Source organism: Fukomys damarensis, unplaced genomic scaffold (assembly GCF_012274545.1).
Source record: "Fukomys damarensis isolate Sample0158 unplaced genomic scaffold, DMR_v1.0_HiC HiC_scaffold_27, whole genome shotgun sequence".
Taxonomy (NCBI): domain Eukaryota; kingdom Metazoa; phylum Chordata; class Mammalia; order Rodentia; family Bathyergidae; genus Fukomys; species Fukomys damarensis.
Window position 1 is genome coordinate 25,185,481 of NW_022900939.1, and position 22,813 is coordinate 25,208,293.

The window sequence follows — 22,813 nt, forward strand, 5'->3', positions numbered from 1 at the left end:
CTGTGTTAAATCCCTGGCCTATCCCTGTCATTTTTTAAAGAAATAGACATAGATTTGTTACCAGGTTAAATTTAAAAACAAACAAACAAAACTAATGTTTTCATGTTTTATATAAGGCAATTTAAAGTGGTATGTAGATATCCTAAATTTTTTTTGGGGGGTGGGTATCGGGAATTGAACTCAGGTCCTTGTGGAACCACTGAGCCAAATCCCTGGCCCAAGATATACTAAATTTATTTTTTAAATTTAAAATTTATTTTGACTATTTTATATTTATTTTAATATAAGTGGAGAAATGTTAGTATATCAAAACCATGATTTTATGCATATTATTGCCTGAGATGAAGTTAAGCAAAAAGGTAAGTCATTGGTTAAGTGGATTTAAGAAAAATGCTTAATAAATAGTAACACAGATGGTGTGAGGATGGCAGAAATATGGAAGGTGGTACATATGAGTCTTAAGTTTGGGAAATACTGTTTTAAACAAATACTCAAGGTTAACGATTTAAAAAGTATTCTTTCAAATAATACACTAAATGAATTACAGTGTTGAAGTACTGTGTTGTTGGAAAGAGATGTGAACTTGGCAAAACGTGTCTCTTTCACTGCAAATTCCCATTCAAAATAATATGTATTTATCTCTCTTAAGTAGTCCCCTTAAAACAGTTATTTTGTAATAGTCCTTGCAAATATTATTTATATGCTTTCACTGAGTCTTTGTTCCAAATTGATTTTTTTGTCTTTTTTTTTATTATTTGTTTTTGTTTTTTTGGGTTTTTTTGAAACCGGGTCTCACTATGTAGTTGAGACTGACCTGGAACTCACTATGTAGCCCAGGCTGGTCTTGAACTCACATTGAACCTCCTGCCTCAGCCTCCTGAGTGCTGGGATTACAGGCATGCACCACCACGCCTGGCTTCTGTCTTTTTGTTTTTTTATTTTTTTGAGACAAGGTCTCACTGTGTAGTTGAGACTGACCTGGAACTCAGTGTGTAGCCCAGTGATCCTCCTGCCTCAGCCCTCCGAGTGCTGGGATTACAGGCATGCGCCACCTTGCTGGGCCTATGTTTTTTTGTCTTCTAAAAGATACTTGTGAGAAAAATCACTGTAAAACTTTCTTTAAGGGCCGGGCATTTAGCTCAGCGGTTCGGTGGCCTGCCTCGCAAGCGCAAGGATCCAAGTTCGATCCCCGGTACCAAAAAAACCAAAAAACGAAAAACAAACTTTCTTTAAATTATTTGCTATTTAAATCATTTGTTTGTTACCCTCTTTTTATTTTTTCTTTTCTTTTTTTTTTTTATGGTACCAGGGATCGAAAACTCATGTCCTTGCGCTTTCAAGGCAGGCACCGGAACCACTGAGCTAAATCCTCAGCCCTGTTACCCTCTTTTTAAGGCTTTCTTGAATTATAATTCACATACAATAAGATTCACCTTTCAGAGTATACAATTTAGTGGGTTTTACTGTAGTCATAGAGTCATGCAACCATCACCACTGTCTAATTTTAGAATATTTTCATCACTCCAGAAGGAATCTCTGTACCTTAGCACTCATTCCCCATTTTCCCTTCCTCTAATCCTTGGCAACTAGTCCTCTATTTTCCGCCTTTGTGGATTTGTCTGCTCTGGACATTTTATATAAATAGGACAGTACTATATGTGGCCTTTTATATCTTGCTTCTTTCACTTTGCATAATGTCCTTAAGGGTCATACATGTTGTAGCATGTACTTCAGTCCTTTTTATAGCTGAATAATACCCCATAATATGGATTGACCACATTTTGCTTATCCATTCAGCTGATAGAGATACACAATGTATTGCTGCGTGTGTGTGTGCTTTTAAAAAAGATGTGTTCAGCCGGGGATTTAGCTCAGTGGTGCCGCTGCCTGCCTTGCAAGTGCAAGGACCCGAGTTTGATCCCCGGTACCAAAAAAAATAAAAAAGAAAAAAAAGATGTGTTATATACACGTACCAACTCCTTACCATGAATGTAATTATTATATACTGTAAACATATTAATAAAAATAAAGATTAAAGAATTAATATTAAACTTAATTGGTGCTTTTCAGGTAGTCACTGAATGACTCTGTAGGTGTATTTTAGGGGAGATTTATGTTGTGAATGAGAATTAGTTTTGGAATTTCCTTTGATCGTGGATTTGAGGAATATGTATCTTTAATTTTTTTTTGATAGTAAAATATATTCTCCTAAGAGCTGGAGTAGCCACTATCTTTTCATAGCAGAACATTTGTTACTAATACAGGAGATTTTCTTCTCATTACTTCTTTAAGGACTGAATTTCAGAAATAGTTTCTCTTAAACTATTTTTCAACATTTCTAGGAGAGGAAATATTACTGGAAGAGCTAATACTTTTTCTATATATTTTTTCTTATTATTTTTACTATACTGAACCCCCATAACCTAACTGTATTAATCCAGATCCTGTTTCCAGTATGAATATTTATAGACCATAATAAATTACATTAGTTCTTCTAATGGAGTTTACAGTATTTTGCTAGTTTTTATCCTAGTATAACAAAAATCACAGAATGGCCTGATAAATCTTTTACAATTAAGCTACTCTAAAATTTTTTTACATTAAAATTTTTTTTAAAAATCTGCATTAGTTGAATTATGTCCACAGAAGAGTTCAACAGTTACTTGTCTTGCCCCTGGTATACAAAGCATTTCATGGAATAATGGTTTTTTCTTTTGCATATGGTGCTATCTTGCCTTATTTCAACCTTTGTGTTCAAAACCTGACATTACCATTCTGCATTGGGGATGTGACTGAACTTGATTGTGACAAGGATTTTTAAGGTCTTAGACACCATGTCATACAAGAACTGAATGAAAAAACTAAAGTTGTTCAGTTGTTGAAGACTCAGGCAACATCACAGCAGCTCTTCAGCCGTTTAGAGCTTGTCTGCAGTTTTATTCTCCTCTGGATAGTAGTGGGGAGAAATTTGAATGCAGAGCTGCACATCAACATGGCTGGTACTCCTGGGTTATAAACAGGCCTGAAATAGGGGTTTGTCTTCTCATTTTCCATCCTTATAGACCTTTTCATCATCTTCCAATTCCTAGAATATCTATTTCAGTATCTGATGGTAAGAATGGTTTGATAGTATTTGACTATTTATTTTTATTTTTAAATATTTGGCACCAGGGGTCAAACTCAGGTCCTTGTGCTTGCGAGGCAGGTGCCAGAACCACTGAGCTAAATCCCTGGCCCATATTTGACTATTTAGAATATGTGCCATATTAAGGACATCGTTCTTTCATCATTAATGCATGCTTCTAAGTTTAACAGAATTGCTGTTTGATATGTAATTTTATATAATTGTTTTATTAGATCAGTATTAAAATATACCTTCCATTTGATGTACTATGTAGGGTTTTGTCACTCCTTAAAATGTTGCACCATCAATAACTTAATTAGCATAACTAACTTGCTTTGCTGTAAGAAGCAGGTTGCGATGCTCTAGGAGTCAGGGGAAGACTGGTCCGCCATATTTGTATGGAGGTCTGGTTTCTGCCCTTTGGGAGTTCAGCATATCCAGAATTCCTCTGATCTACTCAGTGACCTTTGAGGAGGCACTTGATCTTTGTACACTAACATTAACCACTATCAGCTATAGCTAACTACCATCCACTGAATTCTTGGTATGAGACAGGCTAGGCACATTAAGTATATTTCTGCATTTAACCCTCCCCCCCTCCCCCCAGTGGTAGCTACTTTCATCTCCATTTTAAGAATGACCAAATGGGGACCCAGAGAAGTTGAGATGCTTCTCTGAGTTCACACATTATTAGCAGGCAGAGTTCAGATTTAAGTTCATATGGTCCAGCTCCAGACTGGGACTCTGAGCACAATACTTAGTGAAGCCCAGCCCACGACCAATCAGAACTGCTCTTTTGAAACACAGAGAAGCAGCCCTAAGCTGACCCAGACAGGCAGCACTGATACAGGTTGAAAACTGCCTGGACTCCATATCAGCACAGGTTTCTGCCGTCACTAGTCTTCCCCACTACGCCAGCTTCCTCATGTCCTGTTGGGCAGATTGCAGGTGCTCACCCTCTTTTTCTCTCTTCTCAGAACTGTTTCCATCTGCTCTTCTCCAAGACTGGCTACCGGTTACCCACACTTTCCTTGTTCTGATGATTGTCTTCAGACCTTTTTGGGGTTAGGGATATTACTACTAAGCCTATGAAAAAAATTAAAAAGGCCTAACAAATGTAGGATAGTTTTACAGTTTTTACAGTTGTACTTAACCAATTTCAAGATAAGATAGCAACTGCTCAGATTGTAACTAGAAGCCAAGATGAGCTTCTGTGTTGAGCTGAGCACACAGCTCACCAAACCCTTCCATTCAGTGGGCTTTTCCCCTATTCCTCTGGAATCCTCCTTATATCACCATTGGAAATGATGGAATGAAGAAAAGCAGAAGAATCCTACCCATCTCAAGTAAAGAAAAAACGCAGGCCATGTCGCAGCTGGCTTTCAGCCATTCAGAGCCTGTGTAGTTTTATTCTTTCTCTGGATAGTAGTAGGGAAAACTTTGAAAGAGCTGCACGTCAGCACAGTTGGTACTTCTGGGTTGTAAGCAGGCCTGAAACAAGGGTTTGTTTGCATTGCCCAAGACCTCTCAGTAGGATGATACTGTTTGAAAATGTACCTTGAGTTTGTATTAATCAGATGTGGCAAGATAACAGACACGGAGACAACTCCTTTGAAAGAAGAGTTTATTATTTATAGTTCTCTACAGGAAGGACTGTGCCATGCCACTCAGGGCCACCACATGAGGAAGCGCCAGGTTTGGTTGGAAGGCAGGGAGTGTGGGCTGGGGGTGCAGTAGGCTTTATTAGGGTTTCTGTGAGAAAGCAAGGCAGGATTGGCTAGGGTGAATAGTTTTGGAGGGCTCTAGATTCTGGGGGTGGTCCCTGGTTGTAAGGTACCCAGCTCCAGTGAGGTGATTTAGGTGGTTGGGAGTGTGGAACGTGGATTGTTTTTTGCATATGAAAGTTATACTCACTGGCCAAGTTTTTTTTACTATCTCTGGGAATTAGCTGGCCCTGGGAGGGATAGTCTCTCCAGGATCAGCAAGGCTTCAAGATGTCAAAGCATCATAAAATTCAGAAGATTTAAAAATATGATTAACACATGCCTTTCCAGAACTGTGATTATCACAGAAGTGATTCCTTTTCTTAGTGAGTGATAGAATGGTACTTTGGTTCTCTGTAGTTCTGGAACTTGCAGTCTGGCATAGTGTATGAGGCCTGCACTTATTCAACAGTGACCAGACATATGGGACACAGGATCGTGTACCAGAAAGACTAGCCACGTGTAATGAAGTTCAGGGAAAGGACAGACGATCACGTCCTGGAGACAGCAAAGAGCAGAGGTTAAGAAGTCTTGAAAGGCAGACTGCAGGGCTCATTCCTGACTTCATCAATTATTTGTGATGTGACCTTGAGTAGATGTTTTAGCTTACTCATTTGTAATATGAGCCTAATAGTAGTACCCACATTATAGAGTTAATGTAAAGACTAAATGAATTAATACATTGACAGTGTTAGAACAAAGCCTCGAACTTAGTATTCAGTGTTGGCTGTGATAAGAGCTGTTGAGGAATGCTTAGAGTGGATACAGCTGATCTTTAAGGAGATGGGGGAGGCAAGAGAGAATGAGAATGACTTTGTAAAGATAAGGGAGGGCATTGGATGGTGGCTGAAAATCAGCTTGGCAAATTCAGGTAATAGGTTGTTCTGATAGGATAAAGTTGAGAGAACTGGTCTTATGACTGGTAAGGTTTTGGAGAGAGAAGATACTTGAGATAGTTTGTAAAAATCAGGATAGTACAGTAGTAGTTTTCAAAAGGTCCACAACTCCCAAATCCTTGCAGCTTATAAAAATAGAGGTGTATTGTTATGCATACCACATGTTCATCGCAGCTCGATGGGGGCTCCATGTATCAGTTACTTTGAGACTCAGGCTATTTAGAACAGCCATCATGACATATTTTGTTCACCTTGACAGAAGGAAAAGAGCGCCACGGAGGGTCATACACCAGCAGTTAAATGCTAGGTCTAGAAATGACATGTACTTTTCATTTACGAGTCATCTATTGTAGTTGAGCCACGGTCCCGAGTCCTACATTGAGGTGCTACCTATAGCACCTAGCTGGCCTTGTTCTGGGATCTATACCCACTACTTTGTCCTCCCTGACCCCAGAGGTGGGGTTGACCAAAGATGAATGATGGGGCTTTTGCCTCTAGTAGGCAGAGGACCCCCGCCCATGTCCGGCTCATCTTGCCTTAATTCACTGAAACACCGGTACAAGCAATCAAAGGGACACAAGATTCATTTGCTTTCCATACCATTAGTCCATGCTCTGGTAAACAACTTAACCTCAGCTGTTTTAAGTTTTCCTTAGAACCTGCAATATGTTCTCCTTTGTGCTCACAGAGGAGGCCAGTTAGTACTCAATTCTTCTCTTATCTCCCACAATCAACTAAAACTAGTTGGAACTGGACAGGATCTGAGGCGGTTCCTGAAGCTGAGATGAGGAATTTAACCCATCCTTTTCTGTAGAATAAGTGTGTAGGTTTGCTGACTCCTGTCATGGAAAAAGAATTTTTAGAACTAGTCAGTAAGAGGCATGGGAAGGATTTTATTAGGCAGAAATTAAAAGGCACACACTCAAAAAATGGAGTTTGGGCTGTCTCTCTCTCTCTTTAGAGGCACTTATTTCCTCAAACAGGGAACATTTCTGCTTCTCTCAAGGGTTGGAAACTGGGAAAAGGTGACTCACCCCCCAGAAGGGTAATGGCCTAATTTTTTGTTGTCAGGATTAATTTTTTTGCTTCTTACTTTTAAAATTAAGTCAACTTACAGTATGGCCTTTCAGTATTCCTGAGGAGTTTTGGGTGTGCTGGGTCTGGAAAGAAAGGCATGTAAATTTAGTCAAGGGAATGCTGATATAAGTCACTTCGGATAATTTTGACTGAGGCTCTAAATTTAGTCTTTTTAAAAGTATAGTTTTGTTATGTTTTCCTTATCTCCCTTTCACCCATCTTATATTCTGTGTTACCTCATAGTCACATGTCAATATCTAATTATAATGGTTCCCTCTTTTGGAAAAGGTGCTGGGGAGGAAGAATTGGAAATATTCACAAATGGCACCATTGATTGCTCACTACACAGGGAGATCACAATAGTTCAGGTAGATGAGCTGTTAGCTTCTGGGCCGGAGTTGATGCATTCTGTGTGGAAAAGGGTTGATAAAAGATGAATTTAAAGGACTACAATTTAGAAGCTGGTGATTGAGTAGAGTTACAGAGAGGAGACAAGGAAGGCAAAACTTTGGATTATTGGTAGGTGATGCCGCCATAACAAATTTACAAGTTGGGTGTTAAGGGCAGAGTCCAACAATAAAAGGTGCTTGTGTCTCGTATGTCTTTCTTCTTGTTTTTAGTGGTTTGTCTTTATGAAAGTATAAAAGTGGGAAAAGTAGCCTTTTGCGGCAGATAGTTTGAGAAGCATCACTTTGGAGTTGGGAGGCTAAGATTTAGGAGGTCGCAGCTGGTGATAAGGAGTTGATTCCTTTGCATAGAATGATGAGTTTGTTTGCTTTTTTGTTTTTTTGTTTTTTCACCTGAGATGGACGCAAGAATCAGACTTTAGAATTAAAAAGAGGGCCCAGGACTAACCTCTGGAGGCAGAGCTGTCAGTGGAGATAGGGACAGTGGGTAGGAGATCAGTAATGCCAGGTGCCACAGAGAATCCAGGGAAGTGAGGACTGAGTTCAGGCTGGATTTTTCAAGGAGTGAATTGTGAATGTTTAAAAGTAAACTTTGGATGAAGTAGTATGGTCAAATGCAGATTTCAACAATTACATGAAATGGTCATAAAATAGAAGAGGATATAACCTACTGGTTGGTAAAGTTTAATAGCAAAATAAAGACAAAAACTAGTATGGTACCTGTCAAGCCCAGGAAGGAAAAGGCACATTTTGTTATTACTGTGCTTTTTTTTTTTTTTTTTTCAATAGGAAAACCTGAGCAACTTGAAAGGCTCCTGTCTGCTAAGAGGTGGGATAGTAGATGTGGGAGGAAAGCAAGAGGTGGCAGTGTCTGAGAATTGGGAGTCAAAACAGGCCATGAGAGGGGCGGATGGAACCTAGATGATACCATGAAGCAAACAAATGGTTAGAAGAGGAAACAAAGAAATTTGCAAATTTCAACACACTCTGATGGGAACTGCAGCGGGGGCTGCCTGGCTTTTGCCATCAACGTGGTAGGTGTAGCCTAAGTTAAGCTAGCAGGAACTGGGGAGTTGTAGTGAGAGCGTTGGTGAAGTGATTTGAAATTTGAAAAATGCCTTAAAATTTCTGTTAAAATAATGTTATTCATGTCTCGCTTTCACTGAGCTTCTTCTTTTAAATATTAGAACAGGATGAGAGCTGGGCAGAGGTGCAGTTCTATTGTTTGTATAGAATTTTCCTCTATTGCCAGACCTGAACCAAGCCTTGGGTCTCCCCATCTTAGCTGTGGTTAATGACGAGGGTCTCTGGTGTTCCAGGTGACGCTGAAATAAGGAGGCATTTCACGGACATTTTGTTGGATTGCTGTGCAGTAGAGACAGTGGATGTAGTGAACAATAACCCTCTGGAGTCCAACTACCTGAGTTCAAATCTTTGGTAATCTTGGTCACGTAAAATCCCTGAGCATCATTCCTTCATCTGTAAAATGAGGTTAACTCATTTATGCAAAAGTTTGTAACATTTTGAATTTTTGCATGAATGAAATTCATGTTACCTAGAACATTTCAAGAAACAAGAATTTAGAGAAAATTTTCTATTATGTTCCATTGTTACGGGTGTTCCAAAAATGAAATGCTACATATAAATGGATTTAACAAGGTTAATAAAGGGTTTAATACGAGATTGGAAGAATGCTGGATACAGTAAGCACCCTGTAAATATTAATTATTTATCTTTCTTCTTTTTGGTTCTGGGGATCGAACTCAGGACCTTGCGCTTGCAAGGCAGGCATGGTGCCACTGAGCTAAATCCCTGGCCTCAATTACTTATCTTTCTAAATAGATTACCTCAGCTAGGTACTTTCACTGCTCTTCACTATTTTTTTCCTTATCATAAGTGTACTTAAAAACAACACAGAAAAAAGGTAAATCAAGTTATTTATCCCTGGATGGAGAATTGGCTATATCTGAAAAGGTTTGTGCAAGCTGACGGGCTGAGGGGAAGGATAAAGGACACAATCAGAAAGGATGGAAGAGGTGTACCGTCAGTAGCTATGCTCCGATTTACTGGTTCTTTGTTGTGTTCCATGGACAAGTCTTTTAAAAATTTTGACACAGAAAGGTTGTTTTCTAATTTTTAAATGTAGGTATTGTGTGCACCTTTTATTGTTAATAGTGCCAGGAAACAAATATTTCAGTGTTAACCAGGACATACATGGTTCCTTCCGGTGACGGGGACACATGGATGAGGACAACATGCATAGTTCCCAAAGAGGAGTCAGCTGTTACAACTCAGGAGGTAAATAACCTTTCAGGTCCTGGATTGCTCAGCCTCCTGGGGCAGGTATACCTTCTTGAAAATGGAGTAGAAAGTGAAATCTCCCTTTTAAAAATAACTATAATGACTTCGCTCAGGAATCTTTTTCTGATCACCCTAATTTAGACTAAGTGGCCCTCTTCAGAGCTCTGAAACATGCTCTACTTCGCGAACAAGTAGCAATCAAAGGGATGAATTCTTTCCTCTTTGAAACGAGTGAAATTATTTCCAATCTGATCTTTGCCACCCAATGCCTGCTGATAAAGTGAGCATAAGCACCTTAGGCACCAGAGAGGAGCTGCGTCAGTACGCTTCGGTGTGGGCTGGATGGCCAAGTAAAGAAGCTGAGGCCGGGGAGGCTGCGGTCCGTCCCTTCACTTCGTGTAAGCAGAATTCAGGGTGGACGCGTACTGAGGGGAGTCAGGGCAGTTTTTGTTTTGAGTGTTCACATAGTAGACCTTTCCCCACCCTTCACTGGTTATAATATATAAATCAGGCTGTAGCTGACAGTGATTTGCTTTCTTTATCCTGGCAAAGGTCTTTCTCTCAGACTTTGGTTTCCCTCACTGCATTGATCTTCATCACAGGCACTTTGTATAATTCTCACAACATTGACTCCAGCCTTGTTTTCTCTCTCTCTTTCTCTCTCTGTGTCTGTCTCTCTCATATATATTACAATAGACTCTTTCATTACGTGATTACAAATTATGTGCAAGCACCGTTGCATGCTTCGTGAGAGCTATAAATTTATAGAAAAGAGAGACTATTTAAAGCTCGAGGCCAGAGAGTGTGGTTTATCCTATTTACAATTTGTATTAAAGGTTGATACTCAAGTAAATATCTTACCACATGTGGTAATCCTTCAGAGTGCTACATATTTTTATTTATAGTTAAGGTAGTAAAGCAAGATCCCCTTTTCATTATGTTATCTTGCGTTATTTACTCAGTGATAAATGACACTGCTTCCTGAGTATGAGTTTGTAATGAAAGACCCTATTGTAGCATATATTTATGTGGGGGTGTAGCTGAGTTTATGGCTCCAGAGGGAATTTCAATTCTGAAATCCTGGCATTTGTACAGTTAAAACATATAGCTTTATGTTGCTTTAACACTTATGTTTTGCTCAAAGTGAAAGAAAAGAAAAAGCAATGAACAAAGGGGAAAAGCTTAAGGTTACAATGCTAGAAAATGACCTAAACTCAAAGATGGAAATTGAAACAAAGATAACAGTGATCCTTTTATTGTCCCATTTCTGCTATTTAAAAGTGAATTTATCTTTAAAAATGTATTAACTGTTTAAAGACATCATAGCATGATTTTCCCAAATTGGGGAGTTATAAAGTTGAACTAAAACAAAAGTTCTGAGGAGCTGGAAAGTTTAGTAGCTGCCTCAGCCTTTGAGTAGAAAAGCAGTTCTATGCTGTGTCAGTTGATCTAAACTAGTGTTCATAGGAATTTCTTTTTTTTTTTTTTCTGTTTTTTTTTGTTTTCGGTTTTTTGAGACAGGGTCTCACTATATAGTTGAGACTGACCTGGAACTCACTGTGTAGCCCAGGCTGGTCTCGAACTCACAGCAATCCTCCTGCCTTGGCCTCCTGAGTGCTGGGATTACAGGCGTGTGCCATTACGCCCGGCATAGGAAATTCTTGAGGAGAATGGACCTAGGTATTTTGAGGGAGGCTTTGCCTGAGGTCATATTTATTTTGAAATAGTTAATATACAAATAAGTAAATGTGAGAAATTACTATTTTGAATAAAGAAGAACTTAGTTCAACATCCAGTCATTCAGAATTTTGGATAATTTAATCAGGTGTAAGAAGCCATTTTGCCGAGTACAAAAATAGGGACCTCCTTCCTAACAATCATGTATGTGAGGTTTTTAGGGTTAGTATGTTGAGGCGAATGTGCCCCCTCATTTATTCAGCATCTGCATAATTACTTCACCATTTTTCTGGAGCTCCACTGTTTCTGATGAGACTAAATGTTATTGAGAAACTTTCAAATGTATTATTGTTCCCTATGGACACTGTGTCATTTTGTTCAGGCTGTATTCTAGATTTTGTTTTAGCTTCTTTCAGCAGTTTGATAATGATGTGGGTAAGCGTAGCTTCCTTTGTATTTATCCTGCTTGGGCTTTGTTTAGATTTTAGAATTTTTTTCTCTCAACAAATTTGGAAAATTTCTACTATCCTAAAAATAAAGTTTCTTTTGGTATCTTTTAGGTTTATCAAAATGTTGTAAAGATAGTACAGGCAATTTCCATATGCTCATCACCCCACTTCCCTGTATGGTTCATGTCTAATGTAATTATGTTTGTTAAACTAAAAAAGTAAATTTGACAAAATGCTATTAACTATATTTTTTTCACTTTGTTTTATATCTCTGTTGTAGGATCCCATTTAGGATATGATGTTGCAGTTTATCATTATTTCCCCTAAACCCCTCTATTTTGTGACAATTTTTCATCCTTTGCTTGCATTTAAGCCCTGACACTTTGGAAGGGTTCTGGTCAAGCGATTTTAGAATGCCCTTCCTTGTAAACTTGTCTGATGTTTTCTCATGTTTACGGTGAGGTTAGAGGTGTTTAGGAATACTGCAAAGGTAAAGTATCCTCGTTGCATTGTATGGGGGGGTGACGATATCAGCATGACATCACTGGTGATATTAAACTTGATAATGTGGTTACAGTTGTGTCTTCTATGCTTGATCTTAGTCAAAAGGCCGAGAAGCAATGTAGTTGTGTCTTCTAGATTTCTGTACTACAAACTGTTTTTCCTTTTCTATTTATTGTTTGGAAGCAAATCCCTAAGTTCAGCCTATACTCAAGAGGAGGGAAATTAAGTTCTACCTCTGCAAAGAGATAATATCTACATATAGTAACTGCAATTCTTCTGCAAGAAGTTATATCCTCCATTTATTATTCAATCAATAATTTATCAGAATAGACTCATTGGTATGTGTTTTATTCTTTGGACTCTAATCCAAAACTCACCCACTCCTTTTTTTTTTTCCTTGCTCCGATTGTTCTAGCCATTGGAAACTCTCTTAGATTGATTCCTGTGTCCTTCTGAGATGCCCTACTCTTCTTTCTTATCTTCTTTGTCTTTCTTTTCTCCCCCCTCCTCTTTATTTTCTGGGCCTTTATGATGCTGTAATGCTCTAGGCTCATCTTTTTTGTTTGTTTGTTTGTTTGTTTTTTTGTTTTGGTACCAGGGATCAAAATCAGGTCCTTGTGCTTACGAGGCACCGGAATCACTGAGCTAAATCCCCGGCCCTAGGCTCATTTTGTATTTCCCCTCCTCCATCTTAGAATCAGCCTTTTCTCCAAAGAGGCCTGGTTCCACTTGTTGGAAAATGGTATTTAGAAACCAAGATCTAAGTGCTGGTTGTTCTCACTGGTTATCCATTTTTAGAGTGCTTTTTGATATCTTATTATCTTTACCTGTCTTCCTGGATGCCGGTTATACTATGTAAGTCTTTAGATTTTATCTCAAGGGTAGATGGGTACTCTGTTATGTTTTTTTTTTCAGTGCTGAGTTTCATGCATGCTGGGCTATGCTGTATCACTGAGTGACACCTCAGACATCTGTTCATTTATTTCAACATTTTTTTTCTTCAGACTGGACAATTTCTATATATGAATTATATATAATGTCTTTATTTTTCAGGTTCTTGTATTCTTTGTTCTACAATATCTAATCTATTAAACTATCCATGAATTTTAAATTTCATATGTATTATTCATTTCTGAAATTTCCTTTTGGTTTTTTTATAACTCCTATTTGTTATCTGAGTTTTCCTTTGTTCATCTTATTACAGTGTTTATGCTCTTAACTATGCTATTTATAGCTGCTTTAAAGTCCTTGTTTGCTAATTCTAATATTTGGATTCATTCAGGTTGATCTCCATTGCTTGCTTTTTTTCTTGAGTATGGTTTATATTTTCTTGTTTGTTTTTATGTCTAGTAATTGTATTGTGATCTGTACTTTGTAGAAACTAAATTCTGTTGTGTTCCTCTGAAGAATGTTAATGTTTTGCATTAGCAGATAATTAACTTGGCTGAACTCTGTTCTGACTGTGTCTTCTCTGCAGAGGCAGCAGTCAGAATTTCACTTTAGTTCCATTTATTTGGACTTACGCTGTTCTGCCCCATACAAGCATAGTTCAGGGGACCAGTGGAGAAGTAGTCAGAAGCCAGGGGTAGAATATGTCACCCTTGCTTAGTGGATATTGCCTGTCCTGAAGCTCTCCTTTTTTACTTTCCAGCTGCTGAATTAGTCCTGCGGTCTATTCTCTGATTCTTCAGGCATTAAGACTGCAGGTTTTAATATGAGTTTAGCTGGTTTGCCCAGCCTGGACCTGGGCCTTTCCTCATGTGAAAAACTATGAAACAGTAACACAGTGTCATTCACTCTTTGAAGTGTTAACTTCCTGCCATTTTTACCAGCTTTTTGCCCTTTTTAATGGAAGCATGTGCATGTATTTTTTTGTTCTAAGTTTATAAGTGTTAATAGAAGATTAAATCTTCCTCTGTTACTAGAAGTGATACTCCTTTTCATTTAAGAATGTCATGACCCCTTTGAGAGAGATGCAGATGAAAACAACACTGAGATTCCACCTCACCCCACAAAGAATGGCTGCTATCAATAAATCAACCAATAACAAATGTTGGCGGGATTGTGGGGAGAAAGGAATCCTTCTCCATTGTTGGTGGGAGTGCAGACTGGTGCAACCACTATGGAAATCAATATGGAGATACCTCAAAGAACTGGGACTAGAGGTTCCATTTGACCCAGCCATCCCTCTGCTGAGTATCTTTCCAAAAGAATTAGAAGAATCATATCACAGTGATATATGCACACTTATGTTTATAGCGGCACAGTTTGTGATAGCTAAAACTTGAAAACAGTCCATTTGTCCATCAGTTGGAGACTGGATAAAGAAGATGTGGTTTTTCCATAGAATGGAATACTACTCAGCCATAAATAATGAGAAATTAGACTCATTCATAGGAAAATGGATACATATTGAGGATATACTCTTAAGTGAAATAAATAACTCACACATGTATAAATACCGAAGAGTTTCTCTTGTGTGAAAAACTATAATGGTACATAAGATCCTAATGGTACAATTGACAATGTGAAATAGGAAGAAACGGGATAAAGGTATAGGATAAGTGGGAAAGGTAATAAGGGAAAAGGAAAAAAAATGAGAAAATGAAAAAATGGAAATAAAGTTTTTGTAAATAGGGAAGGGAGGGAATGAAGAGAGGGCAGGGATAAGGGTAAAAAATGAGAAGCAAGACCTGTCATGTAAAGGTACAAGATCCCAATGATGAATGTAACTACTGTATACCTAAAATGTACCAATAAACTCAATGAGAGAGAGGAAAAAAAAAAGAATGTCATGACCCTAATTAAATAATCAAATAAATGTAAAACTGAAACACTGCTGTGCTATGGAGAACTACACAGTGCTAGAGATCTAATAATAGGGGAATTGAGTTAATCAACCAGTGAGTAGCACATGTAGATAGCTGAAATTGAATTATTCACAAAAAGGCAGAGGCCACCAAGGAACATTCCCTGCATTAATTAGAGGAAGAATTCCTTTTCCGCTGTCCAGTAGAGAGACAAAGAGATTTTACTGCCTATTCCAGGCTAAACATGGACAGGTTCTGGAGCCCTCAGACTGAAGGAGCCCTCTAAAACTTTGAGCAAGCCAAATAAAAACAAATCCACATTTAGACACAGTAAGCAAAATGGTGAACATCAAAATAAGAAAAAAAAAAGCTACCACAGAGGAAAAGAAAAAGACATATATACTAAGAAATGCATATTGATATAAGACATCTATAAAATGAAGGCAAAATAGTGTACTGTATTCAAAGTGCTAAGTGCAAATAACTAACCTGAAAGTCTATACTTTGTTAAGTACTCATTCAATAAAGAATGTGATAAAGACACTGCAAATATACAAATGTTGAATACTACGCATAGGACTCCTACTGAAAAAATTACTAAAGATACACTTAAGTAAACAGGAAATTGGGCAGATTGTGTTTTCTAAAAGTGGCCATAGTAATAGCTCCCATCTCCCATGCTTTTCTACTACATGATCTTAACACTTCCCCATCAAAAGTGGAGTGTGTTTTGCTCTCCTTGAATGTGCACTGACTTCATGACTTCTAAACTAATAGGAAAAAACCTGGAAGAAAGGAGGAGAGTATATGAATCAGTCACAAGTAAGGAAGCTGGTAAACATATTTGTAAATAGAGATAAATATTGACTTTAAAAAGTTGGTATAGGTTATTTAAAATGTACTAAGATATTAGCATCAATAATATGGAAGCTGGTGTGTAATGAAGAGTAGGAGCTGTTGATTAAATTTTTTAGGTCCTTGTATTCTTTAGAAGCCTGCTAGAAATTGACTTTAGGACTGTTAAAGAAGGGAAACATTGTAGGGAACGGCGAAGAGGGTGAAGGGAGGGCAGGGAAATGGGTGAAAAACAAGAACCAAGACACATCGTGTAAAGGTACAAGATCCCAATGATAAATGTAACTGTATTGTTTGCTTTGAATGTACCAGTAAACTTAATGAAAAAAAGAAGGCAAGCGTGGTGGCCCATGCCTGTAATCCCAGCGTCTGGGAGGCTGAGGCAGGAGGTTCACTGTGAGTTCGAGACCAGCCTGGGCTACATAGTGAGTTCCAGGTTAGTCTCAACTACATAGTGAGACCCTGTCCCAAAAAACTGACAAACAAACAAACAGGGCTGGGGATTTAGCTCAGTGGTTCCGCTGCCTGCCTCACAAGTGCGAGGACCGGAGTTCAATCCCCAGTACCAAAACAAACAAAAAACAAAAGCACAAAGAAAATAATGAATCATAGAAAAACATAGTGCTGTTACAACTGTAATTGCCATGATGTAAATAAATTGATTTTAGTCACTAAAAGTGATAATTATGTTTGTAGAAATCCAGCCAAATGCTGTTTTAAAAAGGTTCACTGTGTTCGAGACCAGCCTGGGCTACATAGTGAGTTCCAGGTTAGTCTCAACTACATAGTGAGACCCTGTCCCAAAAAACTGACAAACAAACAAACAGGGCTGGGGATTTAGCTCAGTGGTTCCGCTGCCTGCCTCACAAGTGCGAGGACCGGAGTTCAATCCCCAGTACCAAAACAAACAAAAAACAAAAGCACAAAGAAAATAATGAATCATAGAAAAACATAGTGCTGTTACAACTGTAATTGCCATGATGTAAATAAATTGATTTTAGTCACTAAAAGTGATAATTATGTTTGTAGAAATCCAGCCAAATGCTGTTTTAAAAAGTCGGTCTAGGCAAAACGACCCATAAAAGTCAGAAATAAAAATAAAGGTATAGAAATGTGTACCAGGAAAAAATAAATCAAAAGATAGTAGTTGTGACAGTATCAGGAAACATGGCATTTCTGGGTATTTAACCCAGGAAAAGCAGCACTTGGATATGTGTAGAAGGAAGTCCTTTGCAGCATTTTAATAGTGAAAGATTTAAGAGATCTTAAATACTTACCAATAGGGGAATATACATATTCATATGGGGCCACTAAACAGTTAAAAGAAATAAAATAGATCTGTATGCATTAATATGGTATATTTCAAAACCATTGGGTTAAATAAGTTGCAGAATAATGTGTCATGTGATATTTCTAAATATAATACACAATTTCAAGACAATACTTTAAATTTCCTTCAGTTCTGAAATTGTTATTTAATTTCATAGCAATAATCTGTGTTCCTATGACTCTATGCATTTGCGTGTCTGTGCAGTTGGCACAGAAACTGTTATTTCCACAAGTAAACTGGCTTATCATTAAGGGCATTAGATGTCTTCTAAAGAACGAATATGCCTGGAGTAGAGAAAGCTGTCATGCTCTGGTCAAGTAATCAATAAAATTAAATTTCAAGAAACTACTCTTACTGTGCTAATGCTAAAGAATAAGCATATATGTAAAAAGTTTTTTCTTTTCCCCCAAGCTGCAAGAAAAAAGATGCCGTATAAAGAGGCACAGGTGTAACCTGAGAGGAAAACAATGAGATGTATGGAGGAAGATATTTGCTAAACAGTGATTTCTGCTGCCCTGTATAACTTATGCAAGCCAGGCTGGTCCTGTAAGTAACTAGACGTTAAAATTACAAATGCCTTTACATATGAATTTCACAGACACTGAGAACCTACTGTATACAGTGTACTCTATTTAACATGGTGATGGACACAAAAATAAATCAGTCCCAAAGAATTGATAGAACACTGGAGTACAATGAGGCAGGTTGAGTTAAAGGCCATGAGAGTGATATACATTGCTTTGTAGCTTGAGAGGAGAATGAAGTTATTTTCATTGGTGGAATTGGGAATGCCTCTACAGAGACTTATTTCAGTTTGGGTCAAAGTGGCAGAGGAATTTCTTTTCTGAGCCATAGCTCTGTTTATTATTTGATTCTTCCCCACCTGATTAAGAAAATATTGCTGTACATTAATCTTTTCAAATCCTTTTAATGGTGCTGCTGAGAAAATTATTTAAGCATTTAAAATACATACCACATAGTACACTTATTTTAGAGGTTGCAGTGGTTAGCCACTGGAAAACTAACCATGGGTTTTGATAAAAGGGGAACTTTTATATATTATGGCTTTTGACAGAGAATGGAAAAATGTTTCAGTGAGACAGGCTGGCATTTTAAATTGGAGCACAATAATAGCCAAAAATGCTGAAGTCAACAGACTGCTTAGAAATATGTTTACCATTTGCTGAGAGAGGCCTTTCAAGGTGGCCACAGACACGCGCTGAAACCACAGTCAGTTCAGTTCTTCGTAAATGTGGAATTGTGACCCCAGTTGACACCAGTAAGAGCTGCGTGCTTTCAGAGAAAGGAGATTGAGGTCATCCATGAATCCAAGGCAAGTAGGGAGTAGGTAAATAAGCAGCAAATGATACAGGACATATTACACATCATCTAGGTTGGAAAAAATACAAAAGTGACAGTTCTCTTCTGAATATTCTAGAACTGACTTTAAGCTTTCTATGTTTCCCCCTAAAGTGGGGGAAATTCTTCACGGGAAGAAATAGTTAGTAGTCTAAAACTTGAAGAAGATAAAGAAAGAGGAGTGAGGAAATGGAAGAGGTGACATTTGATTTGTGCTTGGACAATACAAATGAGATGGCCCTGAGACCGAGAGGAATGACAAATATTTAAGTACTTAAAATACAAATTAAAGCTGGATGTGGTGACGCATGCCTGTAGTTCCAACCTCCGGGCATCATTTGAGCCTAGGAGTTTGGGGCCAGCTTGGGCAATATAACAAGATCCTGTGTCTCTGCCAAAAATAAAAACACCACCACCACCAAAAAGCAAAACCGCAAAGATAAAAATCCCCAAACACACAATATAGTACACTTATTTTAGAGGTAGCAATGGTTGTGAGAACAGGTGTGAAAGAACAGGGCCCTGTGGCAGTGCCACAGCATTGTTCTCTGGTGCCAAGGACAAGTGCAGTAAAGTGCTCTATTGTAGCTGTCCACAGCCTTTTTAGCACCAGGGACCAGTTTTGTGGAAGACATGGCTTTGGGATGATTCAAGTACATTACATTTATTATGTATTTCATTTCTATTGGTGTTACGCTGTAGTATATAATGAAAAAATTATGCCACTCACCATAAAACAATGGGACCCCTGAGCTTGTTTTCCTGCAACTGGTTGTCACATCTAGGGGTCATGGAAGAGTGTGCCAACCAGTGTGTTGCTTATGTCCAGTCTGCTCTGTTATATCATTTTGGTTACTGTCTCTGCTAGAGATAGAATGTTGGGAATGGAAGCAGGCTTTTCAGTGCTTTTGTGGCAGTCTCAGGACATCCTGCTTTGAGTTTAATCCATAATGCATGGAGATTTGAAGTTGTCTCAAACATAGTTCTAAGGCCACCATAATTTTCAGTCTCAAGCAGTTGATACTTTTCTGGGGCAGACAAAATCAGTTCACCTGGCTTATTCTCAAATGGGTTGTATAGCCGTTCCTTTACAATTCAGGGGTCTCTTGTTGTTTAAGAAGTACTGCTTAAGCTGTATTAAAGTTGAGATAGGTGATCATGCACCAGCTGGGAGAAAGAAGGCTCCGTCTCAGTCTTTCAAAATCTCTGCAAATGTTTGAAAAACATCAAAACTCCTGGTGTTCACTCACTGTACCCATAATACCAATTCGGCTTTGAATGCAGCCACTTTAGCTGCTGACTTGAATATACTTTTTATGCTCCCCTGAAGTGACATTGAGTCTTTGAGCAAGTTGATTATTTCACATGCATGAGCAAGTTTAGTGAACCATTCTGTATCACTGAAATGTGCTCCAGTGGTGACTGGCTTTCTAAAAGAAAACTCTGAAGTGATTTGCATAACTCAGAAACTCTGATCAGTTATCTGCCTTTAGAAAGCAATCTCCTTTCTGCAAGCTCTCTCACTTCTGTATATAGAAAAAGTAGGAGAAGATGTGTGTGATCTGTGCCCATCTCCTTGTAGAGCTGCATGAATAAATATGAGTATAGGGCATGTGCTTTAATAGGATTGATAATTTTAATTACATCTTGCAAAATGTTAAGTTCAGGTGACATTTTTCAGCTAGCAAGCATTTCTTTATGGATAATGTAGTCCATACACTCAAATTCAAAAGCAACCTCTTTAACCTGCATAGTGAAACCAAAAAGTCATCTGGTCATGGCAGCCACTCTATTGTGTGTGTATGTATGTATGTATATGTGTATGTGTGTGTGTGTGTGTGTGTGTATATGTCAACATCAAGGGATCAGTTCAGTTTTCCTGGTATGTAATCATGCAAAGACTTGAATAGTTCTGCAGGTGTGGTGTTGATTGGTAATAAAAATGCATATAACATATTCTCACGCACATCTTCCTGAAACATATGTCAAATAAGAACAAGCATTGTTGCTTTGCCAACATCGGTAGACTTGTAAATCTGAATTGCATACCTTGGTGACTCAATCCTCTCCAGAAATTGTGCCTGAATATCTGTTGCTGTTTCATCAGTTTGTCTAGTTACAGTTGCTAGTTGATAAAGGAGCATGAGCCATCTTTTGAACCGCAGCCTCTCCTGAAAGTTCACAACATATGTCCTTAGCAGCACACAGGATCAGTTCTTCACCAATTTAAAGGGCTTCTTAGCTTTAGCAGTGTAAGTAGCCACAAAGAATGATGCTCTCAGTGCAGACACATTTGATGAAGTAGTGACCTTAAATAATTGCCTCTTTTAAATTTTTTTCTTTTGAAAAAGTCCAAAGGTTTGTCTTTTAATGCAGGTGCTTGATCTCCATGTGGTGAAATAGTTTTGAAGGTTTCATAAGTTGGTTGGATATCTGGTCACCACATATTACACGAAGCAGGCTTGGAGAACACAGATCACCTGCTGCAATAAATCTGTAATTTAAGTAGTATTCTTGGTGTTTTCTTTCATATGCCACTTTCTTTTTATTGGCAGTCCTAAAGTCTTCTGCTGTCTCATCATGAGTCTTTCTCCCTTTTCAAAGAAGCTTTCTGGTGTTGTTTACATTTTAATTATTTTGGCTAGTTAGCTTGTGAGCTTACCCAAACTGTGACGGAGACAAATGTGTAGAATGGGAAAGAGGTATGGACAGAAGTGGTAAATAAAATAATGGGTGTGCCAAGTGTGGACTGGAATAAATGTTGGATTCTTATTTAAAGCCTGCTACCAGATGCAGCTGTACAGTTGAAGTGTATCAACTCACTTGCCATTATAAAGCCTGTCACCACATGTAGCCAGCCTAATATTCACTTGCCAGTCACTGATAGAGTTTTTTTGTTTTGTTTTAGGTACTGGGGATCAAATTTGGGACCTTGTGCTTGCAAGGCAGGCAGCAGAACCACTGAGCTAAATCCCCAGCCCCATGATAGGGTTTTGATAAGAGTTTGCAACAATTGATTTATTATGGTCTCTGTGCAGTCAAACCTCTCTGGTAATATCAATCTCTACTTGCAGCCACTCCCTTGTGCTAGCATCACTACTTCTGCACTACCTCCGGTCACCGGGCATCAGAGTCACATAAGGAGTGAGCAGTTTAGATCCCTGCCAGGCACAGTTCATAGTAGCATTTGTACTCCTATGAGAATCCAGTGCCATTGCTGATCTGTTAGTGGGTGGAACTCATGTAGTCATGTGAGTAATGGGGTGTGGCTGTCAATACAGATGAAACTTCACTCATTTACTCTTCATTTACCGCCTTTTGTATGGCCTGGTTTCATTAGGCCATGGACTGAGTCCCCTGCTCTATAGAATGTATTTTGTTCTTTTTATTTTTTTGGTACTGGGGATTGAACTCAGGACCTTGTGCTTGTGAAGCACATGCATTGCCACTGAGCTAAATCCACAGCCCTGTTTTGTTCTTAAATTATACAAATTTTCATAAATGAAAGCATCTACTAAGGTTAGACAATGAATGATTGTGTCTCTATTTATGGAAATGCTAAGCTATTTTTCTTCAAATATGAATGTTTAGACAGCCACAAAGTTTTTCTGTGTGTGATTTCATTTTTTAAAAATTAATGTTGTTTGAAAAGCCCAATCAGTAGGGTGCATGTTAGCAGCTTAGAACACCAGCAGGATGGAATTTTAGCATCATTGTTTCTCTTTACATGAATATAGTCAGTGGCTTTATCAGAGGTTGTTAATCATTAATTAATATGTTCAATCATTCTCATACAGAAAATAATATACCCTAGTTTGCACCCATTGACTTCTCTAGGCTCAAGAGAAGTACCAACTTCTGCATAAGGAAATCTCAAACTGTGATTTGCATCCCTAATTTCTCTCTACTCCTATTATGTTTAAAGTCATGAATGCCTTCATGACTTCAATTTGGTGGATTAGAGATAGGCACCAGGGGAGGGTTTTGAGTGGCAGCTGTGCTTGAGCTGAGGCATGGAGAGAGACTAGGATTGCGCAGGTGGATATGAGAGATGGGAGCTAAGAGTGCCCTGGGATGGGAGAAGGCTCAGTGCAGAAGTCAGGGTGGCATGGAAGCAGGCCATCTTCAAGGAGCAGCGTCTTGAGCAAGCCCAGACAGAGATGCAAAGGGAGACAGTATCATCTCAACTAGAAAAATAGCTTCGACCAAATTGTATAAGGCTATAGGAGACCACAGTTTTAAAATCACCTGTGGAGAGGTA

The 22,813-nt window shown here is 38.4% G+C and overlaps 1 protein-coding gene across 11 annotated transcripts in view; it reads left to right on the plus strand.

Annotated features, from left to right (window-relative positions):
* Aopep (aminopeptidase O (putative)) overlaps window positions 1-22,813 on the plus strand; it is a 349,371-nt gene that overhangs the window by 14,669 nt on the left and 311,889 nt on the right. For all 11 annotated transcript variants that reach the window (XR_782535.2, XR_782536.2, XR_004514518.1 and 8 more), the window contains exon 2: window positions 17,605-17,739. The gene's annotated coding sequence lies outside the window, so the exon portion shown is untranslated. The remainder of the gene's footprint in view (window positions 1-17,604; window positions 17,740-22,813) is intronic.